The 13,232-nt window shown below is 45.2% G+C and overlaps 1 long non-coding RNA gene across 1 annotated transcript in view; it reads left to right on the top strand.

Moving 5' to 3' along the window:
- LOC120508395 overlaps positions 1-11,094 on the top strand; it is a 34,879-nt gene extending 23,785 nt beyond the window's left edge. Inside the window, exon 3 of the long non-coding RNA XR_005628979.1 lies at positions 10,943-11,094. This is a non-coding gene — a long non-coding RNA (uncharacterized LOC120508395). The remainder of the gene's footprint in view (positions 1-10,942) is intronic.
- The last annotated feature ends 2,138 nt before the right edge of the window (positions 11,095-13,232 follow it).

Genomic DNA, 13,232 nt, shown 5'->3' with positions numbered 1-13,232 from the left:
TATAAAAAGATTATTTTTAAAACCAAGTTGTCACCACTGAAATATTTTTGTTGATGAAATGACTGAGGGCACGCTGCTGATGAGGGAACAGGAGCTCAGTGCTGCTGGCTGATGGACTTTGGGGGCTGTGTGGGGTGCTGGCTCTTGCTCTCAGGAGGAGCAGCCTCCACATTTCATTGGGAATCCTGCTGTGGTTCAGTTTTCCACCCCTCCAGAAGGAGAAATAAATCCACTGGGTTTCACCCACCCCAAGCCCTGTGCTCTGAGCAGAGCTCCCAGCAGGGACATTGAGAGAGGGCAATGAACGAACTCCTTTTTGTGCTCTCCCTCCCCTCGGCGTGTCCTGATCCCTTCCAGATGGGTCTGGGGAGCTGAGCTTGTCCTGGAACACCCTGGGACAGCACGGGAGCTGCATTTTGGTGTCAACCGAGAGCAGGAGTGGCCCCCAGAGATCAGAGTCCCTTTGGGAAAAACAAACCTGGGAGCTGCCAATGTTTGGGGTGTGATTCCATTGCTCTACCAGAGGGCTGTGGAGAGAGCCCAGACCAAAACTTAAGGGATTGTTAAATTTCATGGCATGGTGAGGAATAGGAAGCTGGGATGACCCCTGCCCCACCCTGGACTTGGACTCCTCAGCTCATTGTCATTCCAGTTTAAAGGGTCCTCCTGTCTTGTTGAAAATACAAAATTGTCCTAATATCTGTCCCTCCCTTTATTTAAGAACCTAAACCAGGTCCAACCATGTAATTCCATGCACATCCTCCAAATACTTTAGCACCTGAAGGTCCCTTTCAACCCAACCCAGCTCTAATTCTGTGATCTCACCCACCTTCAGGTTTTCATTTTCTCATCTACCTTTCAATAATCTCGTGCTGCCAGAGAATTATTTGAAAAAGGCAGATATTGAAATACTTTTATTTGGCTGGAAAGGGACGATTGCAGCACTCTGGATGTGGAGAAAGCTGAGTTGGGTTCCCAGATAAGGAGGCCCCAGGGACATTTTCCAGGTGCTGGCTGAGGAGCAGAGCCCTTGTTGCATTGATTGCTTTAATGATGACCTTAATTGTTGTATTAATCATGGGCAGGAGCACCAGGAGCATGAAGAAAGTGTCTTTGCAGTGGAAAGAAAGCAAAGAAATGATGACTCTTGCAATGCTGGGATTGCACCTTGGCAGCTGAATTCCCAGAAATGCACGGGACAAAGGGCTGGCCCCAAAGCTTGGCCTTGGCCATGGCTTTGGGCAGTCCAGGGAGAGATTTTACTCTCTTGGGACTTTTTATTTTGGTCAGTCCAGGTGGGGATTTTTTATTTTGGGCAGTCCAGGTTGGGTTTTTTTTTGGTCTGGGCAGTCCAGGTGGGTTTTTTTTTTTTGCTTTGGGCAGTCCAGGTGGGGTTTTTTTTGTCTCTCTGTCCAGAAACAAGAGGTCCCTGGCTCTGCTGGCAGTTTTTGCAGACAGATGCTTCCCCCCAAGCCCACATGCTGCCTTTGCCCCAGCCCTGATCAAGGCAGAGAATCTTCTCTTCATCAAATTCATTTGCAGTGATCACTCCCCAAGCTCCTTTGAGACAGAGGAGAAGGAGCCTGAGGAAATCTCCCAAAAGCTTGTCCAAACCTCTTTTAAAAGCAAAAAAAGCCCAGAAAATAGCAGTGTGTGAGTCTGCCTGCAGCTAGAGCAGAGGGAAGCAGATGCAAGCAGGGCTGCCCATGCCTTGGGAAGCTCTGGGAGCTCCTGGAAGGCAGCCAGGGCAGAAATCAGGGCTGGAGGCAGCAGCACCCTCCTCTCCCAACAGCACATTTGTACTTCATGGAGCCGTGGAGCACAAACTGAGCCTTGCAGGGTGGTGCTTGGAACTGAAAAGGTAAATTGAGGGGAATCTTCTGGATGGAGTGGAGTGTTGAAAAAATAATTTTTTAAGTTGATGACAGCAGTTTTTTTGGATTATTGAAAGAGAGGGAAGTCTAGGTTGTAGAGGCTTTATGTTTTCTATGATCTTGTTGATCTTCTTTAGGTCGTGGAGTAATTTCTAGGAATTAGAAGTCTTTTTATGAATGACAAAACACCTTCTAATTATAATAACATAAATGATAACATCTATATTATCTCACCCCTCACAAAACTAAAAATAAAACAAAAGATTTTAAAACACCTCTCAGTCACCCCACCTCTAGATCAGAAAAAAAAATAAATTATCCAACAGCAGTGGGCAGGGCTCTGCTCAGAGCTGGAGATCTCCAGGCATGGATGAGCTGTGGGAACCCTGTGCAGTGGCAGGAACAGCCCCCCAACCCCTGGGACTGAAAACACCTCCCTGTGTGGGGCTGCTGGCACGCTGAAACCACTTCGGGTTGTTTTTCTGCAGGCCAGGAGTGGTGCTGTGGCTCTTCCTTGGAGGTCACTGAGGTGTGAGTGCTGCCCCTGAGCTCCAAAATCTGCTCCTCCAAAACGCCGTGGGATCCTGACACACCTACAGTTGTGTCTTTGTGTCCTCTGCAGAGAGAGGACAAGATGTGCTGATGTGCAATAGAAATTCGCCTTCCTATTGAACGTCCCTTTCAGCCTCGCCCCTCCTCATCCCAGATTTCATTTTTTCACATTTCTTTAGCCTGCATTCAGCTCTCCTGTTTTATTGCAGAGGGATTGCCTGTGCTTCAACATGATTTATGTATTTATTGTTCTTTGTCTGGGCACCTCAGCCTGTGCCTGAGTTGCAGTTATTTTGCAGGTCAGCTCATGGGCACTGTCCCATTTTGCTGGTTTTGCCCTGGAGTTCTCATTCCCATCCTGGGTGCTCAGCCTGTGTCTGCTCCCTGTGATGGGGACATTCAGCTGCAGCATTCACAAAGCTTTCTTCTTGTCTTCTTTCCTTTCTTTTTTTAAAATTTATTTTCGAGAGGCTGCTGAAATTTGAAATTGCTGAAATCTGATCGTAAAAGATGTCAAGAGGCAAAGCCAGAAATGATTCTTTAAGGGCACTCTTTGATATTTGGGGAAGTGAACCTTGAAAACCTCCCCTGTTTCCTGTTGTTCCATTCCTTGTTTTCTCTCATAAAGTTTGTTTTTTTTCCTTTTCTGAAGACTTCCAAAGTACACAACCTCCCTGAAAGTCTATTGCTCCCAAAAGAAGGTCTTTTTGTAGGTTTTGACCCAGGTCCATCTCCTATCCCAGCTGCAGCTCCTTTTCCTTTGAGGTGAAGCCAAAGCTGCTGAAATTCATGTCAGTGCTGGAGGTTGAAGAATTCTCCAGCCCAGAGGAAGGGCTGGGGCTGGTGGGGACATTTCACCTCCAGTTTCCTGCCCAGGACAACACAAGGGGATCCTTCTGGAGCCAAGATTGGTCTCTCACCACTGGAGATCCATTCTTGTCTCCTCCTCCTTCCACAGTGGCAAAGCCCCTTGGTTCGAGTTCAGTTTTCAGAGATGGAATTTTGTAAGCTGGGCATTTTAAGGCACAAAATCTACCTGCAAAGAGGAAAAATTTGCAAATGAGCTCCTTTTAATCACGCCTGTGTTCTGGTGAGCTGCACTTTTCCCTTGCCTGTAGCTCCCTGCTTCTCCAAACAATCCCCCCAGCGCCTGCAGGAAGGGAATTGAAATGTGCCTGGCAGCTCCCTTCTGCAAAGCCTCGATAATTTTTTGTCATCGATCCAAAATATCTTATGCCAGTTCAGCGACGTGAGGTCACCCTGATTTCATCCCGGGGCTGCTGGTGGAGGGTTTTTTGTGGTGTGTGTGTGTCCTGCCTGCCCTCACCCCCTCCCCAGCTCGTTTCGTTGGAGGTTCAGTCGCTGCGTGAGGCAGCTCCGTGCTCGGCGCGTGTTGTGATCTGGGAATTTGGTGGCTAATTACTGAATTACTGCCTTTGCCCTGCAAAACGAGGCTGCACATCCCACCCTGGGACACCCTCGACCAGCCTGCAAGGAAAACAGGCTCCTCTTTAGGGTGTCTCCCTAAAAAACGCTCTGTTAGCAGCAGAAAATACCTGTCTGCAAGAGAGGCTGTGCTGCTTTTGAACAACAACAAAAAACCTGTGTGATTCCTGCTCTGAGCAGGGCTTGGGGTGACACCCAGCCTTGTCCAGCGTGGCTTCAACATCCCCCAAAATCTCGCCAGGAGGATGAAATTTTCTTTTCTCTTCCCTTTCTGGTCACGTTTTACCAGTGGAGTTACTCAGCGAATTAATAGGTATAGAAATGCAAAGCTCTTTTCTTATTACACGCCATCGATCTGATTGCAGTGTCATTAATTGAAAGACTCGGGAAATGTGATGGATGGTTCAGTTCAGGATTCCACATTCGTTTTGGCATAGCCCTGCAGGAGAAAAGCTGCATGAAGCTGATTGAAGGGCTCTTTTTGTCTGACATGAATTATTCTTTCATTGTCAAACCTTGTAACAGCATTCAGACATAGGGAGATTTACAATGTGAAATCCTAAATGGGGTCTATTCTTAAAATAAAATTAGAAAAAAAAAAAAGAGAGAGCTTTATCTTGCAACGTTGAAAATAGCTATGTTTAAAAAAAAAAGACAACCCCACAACTATTCCTCCAAATTAAATATCTTCTGCAAAACCCAAGGGGCTGATGTTTCTCACTTAATTTTAAATTATTCTGATGGTGAGGCCTTAAATGAATAAAACAATTGCTTTAATCACATAACGGTTGTCAACATTTTTATTACATTCAAATATATTTGTTTGTCTGAGAGGGTTTGTTTGTTCTCCCCACTGCTGTCATTTCCCCAGCAGAACGATTTGTCCGATTAGCTGGGAATCCTGCTCGTCCTGGAAAATTACACGAGGCTTTCCTTTCTCTTTGGGGAAAACCTAGGTGGACACTGCCGAAATGTTTATTTAAGGAAATCATTCTGCATTTTCAAAAACATTAAAAAGACAAAAAAAAAGAACAAAACACCAGCTCTGTGTGCAAAGATTTCAGCTTTTCCCCGCCGCTGGCTGCAGGCAGATCTTATCAAATGAGCTTTGGTGGGATTTGGGTTTATTTAATTTTTATTTTTTCGCTGCTGATCCCGTGCAGTTCCGTGGTTAAATTCTGCGGGTTCTTTTGTCTGTATCAAAATTCGTGCCAGGCTCTGAGGGCTGGGAGATGCAACCACTCAAAAGCAGCAGAGAGGAGCAGCCCCGCTCCTCTTCACACCCCCAGATCGCCGTGCGAAGTTGATGAAGAGTTTGGAATGCCAAGCAGCCACCCAACTTGTAGGCTCATTTGAGAATAAAACACTGAAATAACATTATCCGAGATGGGAATCAATGTCATGCCTGTTACAAATGCTGGAGCTGGGAGAATAGCGAGATTACACAGAGCAGGCAGATTAGATGAAGAAGAGTATTCGATTACATTCCATCTGATTAGTGCTGTCTATTCATCTGCGTGGGGCTTTTTATATTCTTAAAGAAAGCTGCCTTATTTTATGGGAATGGGGTGTGTTGAGGAAGCTAAAAGCTGGAAGAATTGGATGTAAAATAGTGCTGGGAATAGGCAGCTCTCTGTTTTAACCATCTTCCTCCCTCAGCTCCTTTCCCATCCCCAGATCTGCGTGCCCAAGTGTTTTAGCAGGCAGATCACCACAGAAATGACCATTTTTTACTATTATTTAACCACTTTTCACCCCCAGAAAGACATCGAGTAATCACTCTCTGCCTGACCCCTGAACAAACACCCCTTCCCACCTGAGCTGGACATTTGCAGGCAGCCAGATTGGCCCGGTGACCGAGATGAGTAATTCCCATTAAAGTGGGGAAAAAACCATTTTTTCCCCGAGCCTGAGGAATAAACGGCAGTGATGGGAAATGTCCTCATCCCCCGCCCCCTCCCTCTGCCTATCTGCATGGAATACCCTCCCGAACGTGGATTTTTTAAGGTCTCATTGTTCGGCGAGAGGGTTGAGATTATTTTTGTAGGGTTTTTTTTTTATTTTTTTTTGGAGAGGGTTTTCCCTGGTCCTGCCGGGGATGCAGAGCCCGGCCCCTGCAGGTGCTGGTTCTCCAGTTCTCCTGCAATTCCCAGCAGCTAAGTTTGGGCATGGAGCTGGGGCAGAGCACAACACCCACCGAGCAGCGGGGCTTTTCCAGCCCCTTCTTGCTTTATTTTCATGCTCAGCTCTGGGATGCTCCCACCCAGGGCTTCTCGGGCTGTTCCTGCAGCTCTCCTTTAATCTTGAGCACCTTCAGTGTCGTTAGCAGCTCCAACCTTCCAGCCACTGGCTGTTCCTAAAAGGTGAGGGAGCTGGGGAGGGGTTGCTTTCATTAGTTATTTGAAATTGAAGATGATTTAATTTGATTTTTATTTTTTCTTTACGCTGTCTCAAGCTAAATAAACTCAGTTCCTCCGAGCCCAAAAAGCAGCGAGGATATTTTGCCTTTGGTGTCACTAATTATCCTCCCAGGGAAGCTGAGATCAGGAGAAAGGGACATTATGAGAGAGTTTGTGCAGCCTTGCAGGACTCTCAGCATATTCTACAGGAGGGGGGAAAAGAAAATGTTTATTCTCAGCCCCAAACTCTGAGGAAGCGCTTCATTTTCGGAGTTCCCCGCACTCCGAAATGCGGGCTGGATAATTTCTGCAAATTCAATTAGAGTTTGGAGCCCGTGGCCGCTCTGATCAGATCTGTGTAAATAACATTGTCCCCAGCCTGTGTTGTCACCTCTGAAATGCTCTCTGGATCGCAGCCTAGCTCTGTCTTTTCTTGTGGTGGAGTCAGGGCGGTGCTGGATTTCGGAGCTTTTTGCATTTTATCGCTCTTGATTATTTTTTGTTTTAAATTTAATTTTTTTTAGGGTTGTTTTGGTTTGTTTCTTTTTTAGTCCGTTTTGACTCTGACAGTTTTTAAAGGTGAGGCTCATTTTTTTGTGAGGTTAAGAAGAAGGAGAGAGTAAAAGGTACCGTATCTTTCTTCTTAATTGTTTGGCTTAAGTCTGAAACATCTGAGAAAAACACCCTTAAAATGATCTTAGAAGTAACAGTTGCTTAATTAATAAAAAAATAGTAACAGATTTAGCTTACCCTCTTTATGGACTTAACTTCAGGAAATTAGGCATCCACTCTGTCTCCTCTGCAATAATCAGTTTCTTATCTAACAGATATGAAACGACCAAATACATCTTACATCATTCGCATCCTTTAACTCAGGAACAATTGCTCCAAAAAAAGAAAAAAAAAAGAATAAAAAAAATTGAAGCACTGCTACAGCTCAGAGCATCTTTTACTTTAAACCCCTTAAAGTCCCCTGTTTATTCCCATCCCAGCTCAGCTTAATTCCCTTTTATTGTGTCGTTGGGCTGCAAATCTACAGTGCCATGCCTAATTGTGCTGCTATTCCACATTAATAACCTGGAACTTTGCATCCCAACCAGCGAGGAGCACGGCAAAAAGGCAGAAACAGATGCAATTATTTGTTGCTGGCTAAGTTACTGTACGTGACCCAGGTGCTGGAGGACTATTTGCATGTGTTTCTCACCTTTGTTCACCCAGACACATGGGGATCTCGAGCTATTGCTGACTAATTGATAGTTGTAGTAACTGCTATAGGCTCCTTAGATTAGAAATGCATGCAGACGTGTGTCTTGATTCAAACATTAAGGAACACACACACTCTCACTTACTTACACGGGCAGAAAGTCTTCATACTATTAGAGGTGTGTGATGGAGATAGCAGGACATAAAACAGAAGAGAGAGAGACACAGGGAGAGAGAGAGAGACAGAGACAGAGAGATGGCATGCAGCATATATACCCCTACAAATAGTTCTAAAATGCGTTTGCAAATGCAGAAGTCTTCAGAACCATCCAACAGTTCAGCACAACCCTTTTTATCTCTTCTCTGCGGGACGTCTCCATCCAGATTACTCGAAAAAAGCGGAAAAGGTGAGAGCTCTGCCATCTTAGCTCTGAATTCATCTGATTTCCTTTTTTTTTTTTTTTTTCCCCTATCCCCCCCCCACCTCTCCCTTGTATTCCTTATGCCATTGTCCATTCTTATGATGGCAGCCGCCCTTGCTCTTGAATGCAAGTGTCACAGCGGGAGCAAAAAGGGTTCAGGGCTGCATTGTCAAAGCCATGGTTGCCTATTGTTTCTTAGCCTTTCACTGCTCTGCTTTTCCGAGCCTCTTTCCCTATCAGTGGCCCCTGTCAAGGGGAGGAGTAGGGAGAAAATTGCAAGAGTTAGTCGTCCTTTTTATTGCACACTGTTATGATAAACAGCCCCAGCAATACATCCCACAAAATTAGGAATTATAACGACGGGACGGGGGGAAAAAGAAATTTCTTTGTAGGTTTGCGTTTGGCGCTGCCCTTATGTCAAAGCTTGGTTTTCTTAGGAAAGACTTTTGTATTGGTGGTTGTTTTTTTTTTTTTGGTGTTTTTTTTTTTTTGCCCAGCAAAAAATAGAGGCAGCTGCAAAGTGAACAGTGAGCTATTTAGCCACAAGGTAAAAATTTCCTGTTGCTATTTGGATTCTGATGCTTTTCAATTTTAAAGGTGTGTGTGGGGGGGAGGAAGCATGACTGAAAGCATTTCTCTAGCTGTCCATCCATCCATCCATCCATCCATCCATCCATCCATCCATCCATCTCTATTTTATGTTTTAAAGCAATTGAAAGCGGGTTTTAAAAAGGCCAGGGAGGCTGTTTGCAAGTTGGTTTTATTTGGGGAGAAAAAAAAAAATCTCTCAGTGCAGAATGAGGTTTGTGTTTCAGCTGATCGAATCTTGTGCTGGGAGATGAGGGGGTTGAGTGTCCAGAAAGTGCTGCTTTGTCAGGGCATTCAAAGTAAAATCTTGTCACAATTTCTTCCTTTGGTACAGGGGGGAAAAATTAATACAGACAGGAGTTTACTTGACATGTAAGCGTGTGTTTGATTGTCTTGTGTGCACAGGCCAGCTCTGGCCGTGCTCAAAACTTCAGGGAGGTTACAAAGTCATGGCCTCAAAAGTTTTTTTGTTTTACTATGTTTGAGGTGAAATTGCTGAGAGGAGAAAATTATTTCTAATAATTTTGCCCCAGAAGAGTGCAAACATATTTATGTGTTCAAGCTGTAAATATTTTACTCATTTCACTTTCATTTTTATTTTCACTTGCGTTAAAAAAAAATCTAACAAAGTGAAAGAGAAGCAAAAGCAATTTGGTTTGTGCTTTTAACTGTTTCTGTAAATTTGAGCATCGTCCTTTCAATCCTTAAATTTTTCCTCACTGCCCTCAGTGTACAGGATATTTAATGATCTGGGAGTTAAATTTTTGCAAGCCTATTATTATGTTCTTTTGGCTGAGCTGTTATATGATCAGAAATTATTAAAAGCAAACACTGCAGACCGTTCAAATATGTGCTGCTTGAGGCTGAATATCTGAGCCATTGCAAACGTCTCGTGCTATTTTATCATGTCTAATAATACCAGGCACAGATGTAAATATGGTTTAAGTCTTAAAGAAGCTCGCAGAGAAATTCTCCTCAAACTGCTTGGGCTTGGTTTTGGTTCTGTGGCAGAATATCGAGTTGGCCGAGCCTCCCAAATGAGAGGTTTTGGTGGGAATTTAGAAAAGGGGCCAAGAGATTTCACCTGGGCTCCCTCTTAACTCTCAGGATGCCGAAATAGGAGTGATTTGAGGACCAAATTCTCCCAGCCCATCCTGCAGACAACTCGCTTTGCCTTTTCTCCCCCGTGCTGGTGCTTTCTCCACTCATTTATTGTCCTGCACCGCCAAGTTCTAGGTCAAGTATGCGCCTGTTTGGAATATCTTTACGTTTGAAACTTTTTTTTTTTTGAAGAAATGATGAAAGAACTCTGGCCTTGTTTTAAATCAAGCTCTGAATGCAGCCGAGGCCACCCTGGGAGCACAATGTTTAATTTCCATTCGACATCTGCCTTATATTTACCATTGCAGCCCAGGGTCTGCGTGGAAGGAGCACTTAGCGTTGATAAAAAGTTTGGCATCTCTTTTGTCAGAGGTTGTAATTTCTGTTCTCTCAATCTGGACTGTCATTTTGTAAAATCTTTTGTCACCGGAGCTGAATGGAAAACCTGGAATGTGCAAGAGATTAAAGAAATGGGGGAAGAGGATTCAAATGTGCAGAGCAATTCTGGTCGCTTCCCTCTCTGAGACAGATGGTGCCTAATCCTGATTTTTCCTTATTCCAGTGTAAATTCCGAGCTGTCCCGCTGAATCCACAGCTGAATACTGATGAATCAGGATCAGGCCTGGCTCGTTGCTTGGCTTTTTGAGGCTGTGGGTTTCTCTGGCAGAGCTTTCTGCAGGCACAGCTCTGGTTTGGCACTCCTGCTGGGTGATGCCCACTGAGTGACTGCACCCACGGGTGCCAGCCCCGAGTCCCATCCTCCCTCCTCCTCCTCCTCCTCCACCCCGACCTTCCAAAGCCAGGAATAAATATTTGAACTGAGGTGTTTTCTTTAGGTAGGTCTGGGAAGGGAAGTCTTGGAGCTGAGGGGGAATTTGGTGTGCCTGGGCACTCCAGAGTGGCAGGGCAGTGTGGTGCTGCTGGCTGAGACGTCAGGTTTGCCACGAGGGAAAAAGAAGTTTTTTCAGAGCACAGGCAGAAATATTTGGCCCCACAGATGAATTTGCTGTAAAAAGGGTGATTTAGGGGGAGAGGTGTTCCAGTCTGATCTGTTTCAGGTGGAGAAAGGAAAACTTTACTCTGTGTTTAATTTTTTAAAATTTGTTTTGTCTCGTTACTCAAAACAACTTGTGCTCACATTGCTTTTAACATAAGAATATACAAATGCTTTTTTTTTGCCCCAGATTTTGTCCTGTAATCTGAAGTTGAACTGCTCTGTGTGGTGCCAGCTCAAGTTCCAGGCACCTATTTCACTTTCTTGTGGGATTTCAGTGAGCAGCCCTTACAGTTCTGTTCTACAATGAAATAAATATATCTCTTTTTTTTTCTTTTTTTTTTTTTCCTTTTCTTCTCATAGGAGTAACTTCAGTGGGAATTGCTCATGAAAAACAGAAAGGATCACCTGGATTCTTCTGGAGCTGGGAGTCAGGGCCAGAAATCTCCAGGAAAGACCTGCCCAAGCAACAAGAAGAGGATCTCACCTCTCCAGAGCTCCATCCCACCTGGAGCTCCAGGCAAGTACCATTTCCCTGCTTGGAGCTTCACTGGTGAGTCCTTACGAGTTCTCACAGGCAGAAATTGGCTCAGTAAAGTTGGATTGCATTAAAATGTGATGAGAATTCCATGCATTAATCAGGGATCTTGTCCCCTGCCATGGCCAGTGTGCCATTGCACACTTGTGGAGGGTTCACAGAGTCCAAAATGCAGCAAGAGCCAGCCCAGAGAGCTGTGTCAGGAAAAGCTGAACCCTTGGGTTATGAGCCTTCTGCTAATCCCAAATCCATTTGCTGTCACCACTTAAAATCACTGATTAGGCAGCTCTGTGCCTTTTCAGGATTTTGGGGGTTGCCAACCCCCAGGACTGAGCCACTGCCATGAATTTTGTGTCCAGGTGGGCTCTGCATGCCATGGGCAGCACCTTCCCAGGGGATTTTGCTCATGGAATTTATTCCTTGACAGGAGCAAAGCTTGGCAGGTAGAAAAGAGATTCTTTAAAAGTGGAAGAGTCTGAAATGAGGCATGAAAGAACTTCTCCTCTTCCACTGGGAAAAGCCTGCCTGGAGAGACTCACTCAGGCAGGGGAAGCTGTGGGAGAAGTGTGGGGTGAAACACCAGCCAGGCAATTCTCTCCTAATGGGTGAGATGATGTTGGCTTCCAGGAAATCAGGGCAAATTTGTGGTTAACTCTGTGTGCTGGAAAGATTCAGGATGCAGGGGGTGGGATCTGGTGGGAAGTGCCACAGCATCAGTTGGATGGCAGGTGGAATTCTTGTGTGGGAATGTCAGGGATGTGTCCTGCTCGGGCTGGACTTCCCTGAGTTCAGACAGTTTTGTGCTGGCAGATTTCACTCCTCCTTATTCAAAACACGTGCCAGAGTTGGACCAAACGAGAGCTCTGCAAGTGAGCACAGCAGAAAACTTTCATGTGACAGTGTTGGCAAGAAAGAGAAAAAAGAGTTTTTTAGTGGTTGTTGCTTTCCAGCTCGGGTCAATTGCTCTGTTTTGGTGTTGTGTGCTCAAATCTGTCTTAATCCACATTTCAGAACATTATTTCCCTTTGCCACTGGGTGATTTGGGTGGGAAGATGATTTGTGGGACAATTTCTGTTGTATTTATACACCTGCAATCTGCTCTATTGCTTTCATCAGCTGTGCATGGAATTCCCACTTTTACTGACAGGAATGCATTCTCCTGAGCCAGGGTGGGAATGTTGGGCATCTCCTGAAAATTGTGGGCATTGTTCTCTTTCTTTACATTTGCTTTGACTACGAGGGACTCAACCTTGGTGTCAGCTACAGGTTTAAAAAGGGAATTTCACAGATTGTGGTTCCACTTGTTCTTTGGGTTTTCCAATGTTTTTTTGTCCATGGTTTGAGAAGGGACACTTGTGTGGTGTCACCTTTTAGGGCCTGGTTGCTTTTCCAGTTGCTGCAGGACTTAGAGAGTTTGAGATGGGATTTTGGGAAGGAATTCCTGGCTGGGAGGGTGGGAAGAGTGCCCAGAGAAACTGTGGCTGCCCTGGATCCCTGGAAGTGTCCAAGACCAAGGGCTTGGGGCACCCTGGGACAATGGAAGGTGTCCCTGCCCATGGGATGAGCTTTAGGATCCCTCCCAGCCCAAACCATTCCATGATTTCTGTAAGTTGAAGAGGCCTGCCCAGGCCTTTATCAAAGCCAAAATGGGCTCTGCACTCTTGGTAGTTTTTCCATCCTTCACAACTTTTCATTTTCCTGTCCTGCTTCATCCTGTTTTATGTGGCAAAACCAGGCAGGAATGAGAGGAACAAGTCACAAATAATATTCTGGGTAGGGTTGGCTGAGGTAACCCTGACACAGGAGGGACCCAAGCCCTCAGAATGTGCCAGTGCTGGCTTGAAGAGCAATAAATCAGTTTCAAGCCATGTTCTTCTTCCTCCAGATTTGTTTCTGGCTCTCTCTGCCCCCATTTTGCTGTTGATAACCTGATTTCCATCTCTGCCTCACATTCTTGCCTGTGCAGAGAAAATCCTGCCAGTTTTCTGCCAAGTCATCACTTTGCCAACATGCAAATCCCTCCTAAAACCTCCCTCCTTCACTACTGACCACATGAAATGATTTATTTTTCTGAAATAGCTGCGTTTTTGTCAGGGCTGTGGAGAGATGAGCCAT

This window comes from Passer montanus, unplaced genomic scaffold, assembly GCF_014805655.1.
Source record: "Passer montanus isolate IOZ18808 unplaced genomic scaffold, ASM1480565v1 scaffold47, whole genome shotgun sequence".
NCBI classification, from domain to species: Eukaryota; Metazoa; Chordata; class Aves; order Passeriformes; family Passeridae; genus Passer; species Passer montanus.
Note: the sequence above shows the minus strand (reverse complement) of the source record. Positions and strands in the feature narration are given on the sequence as shown.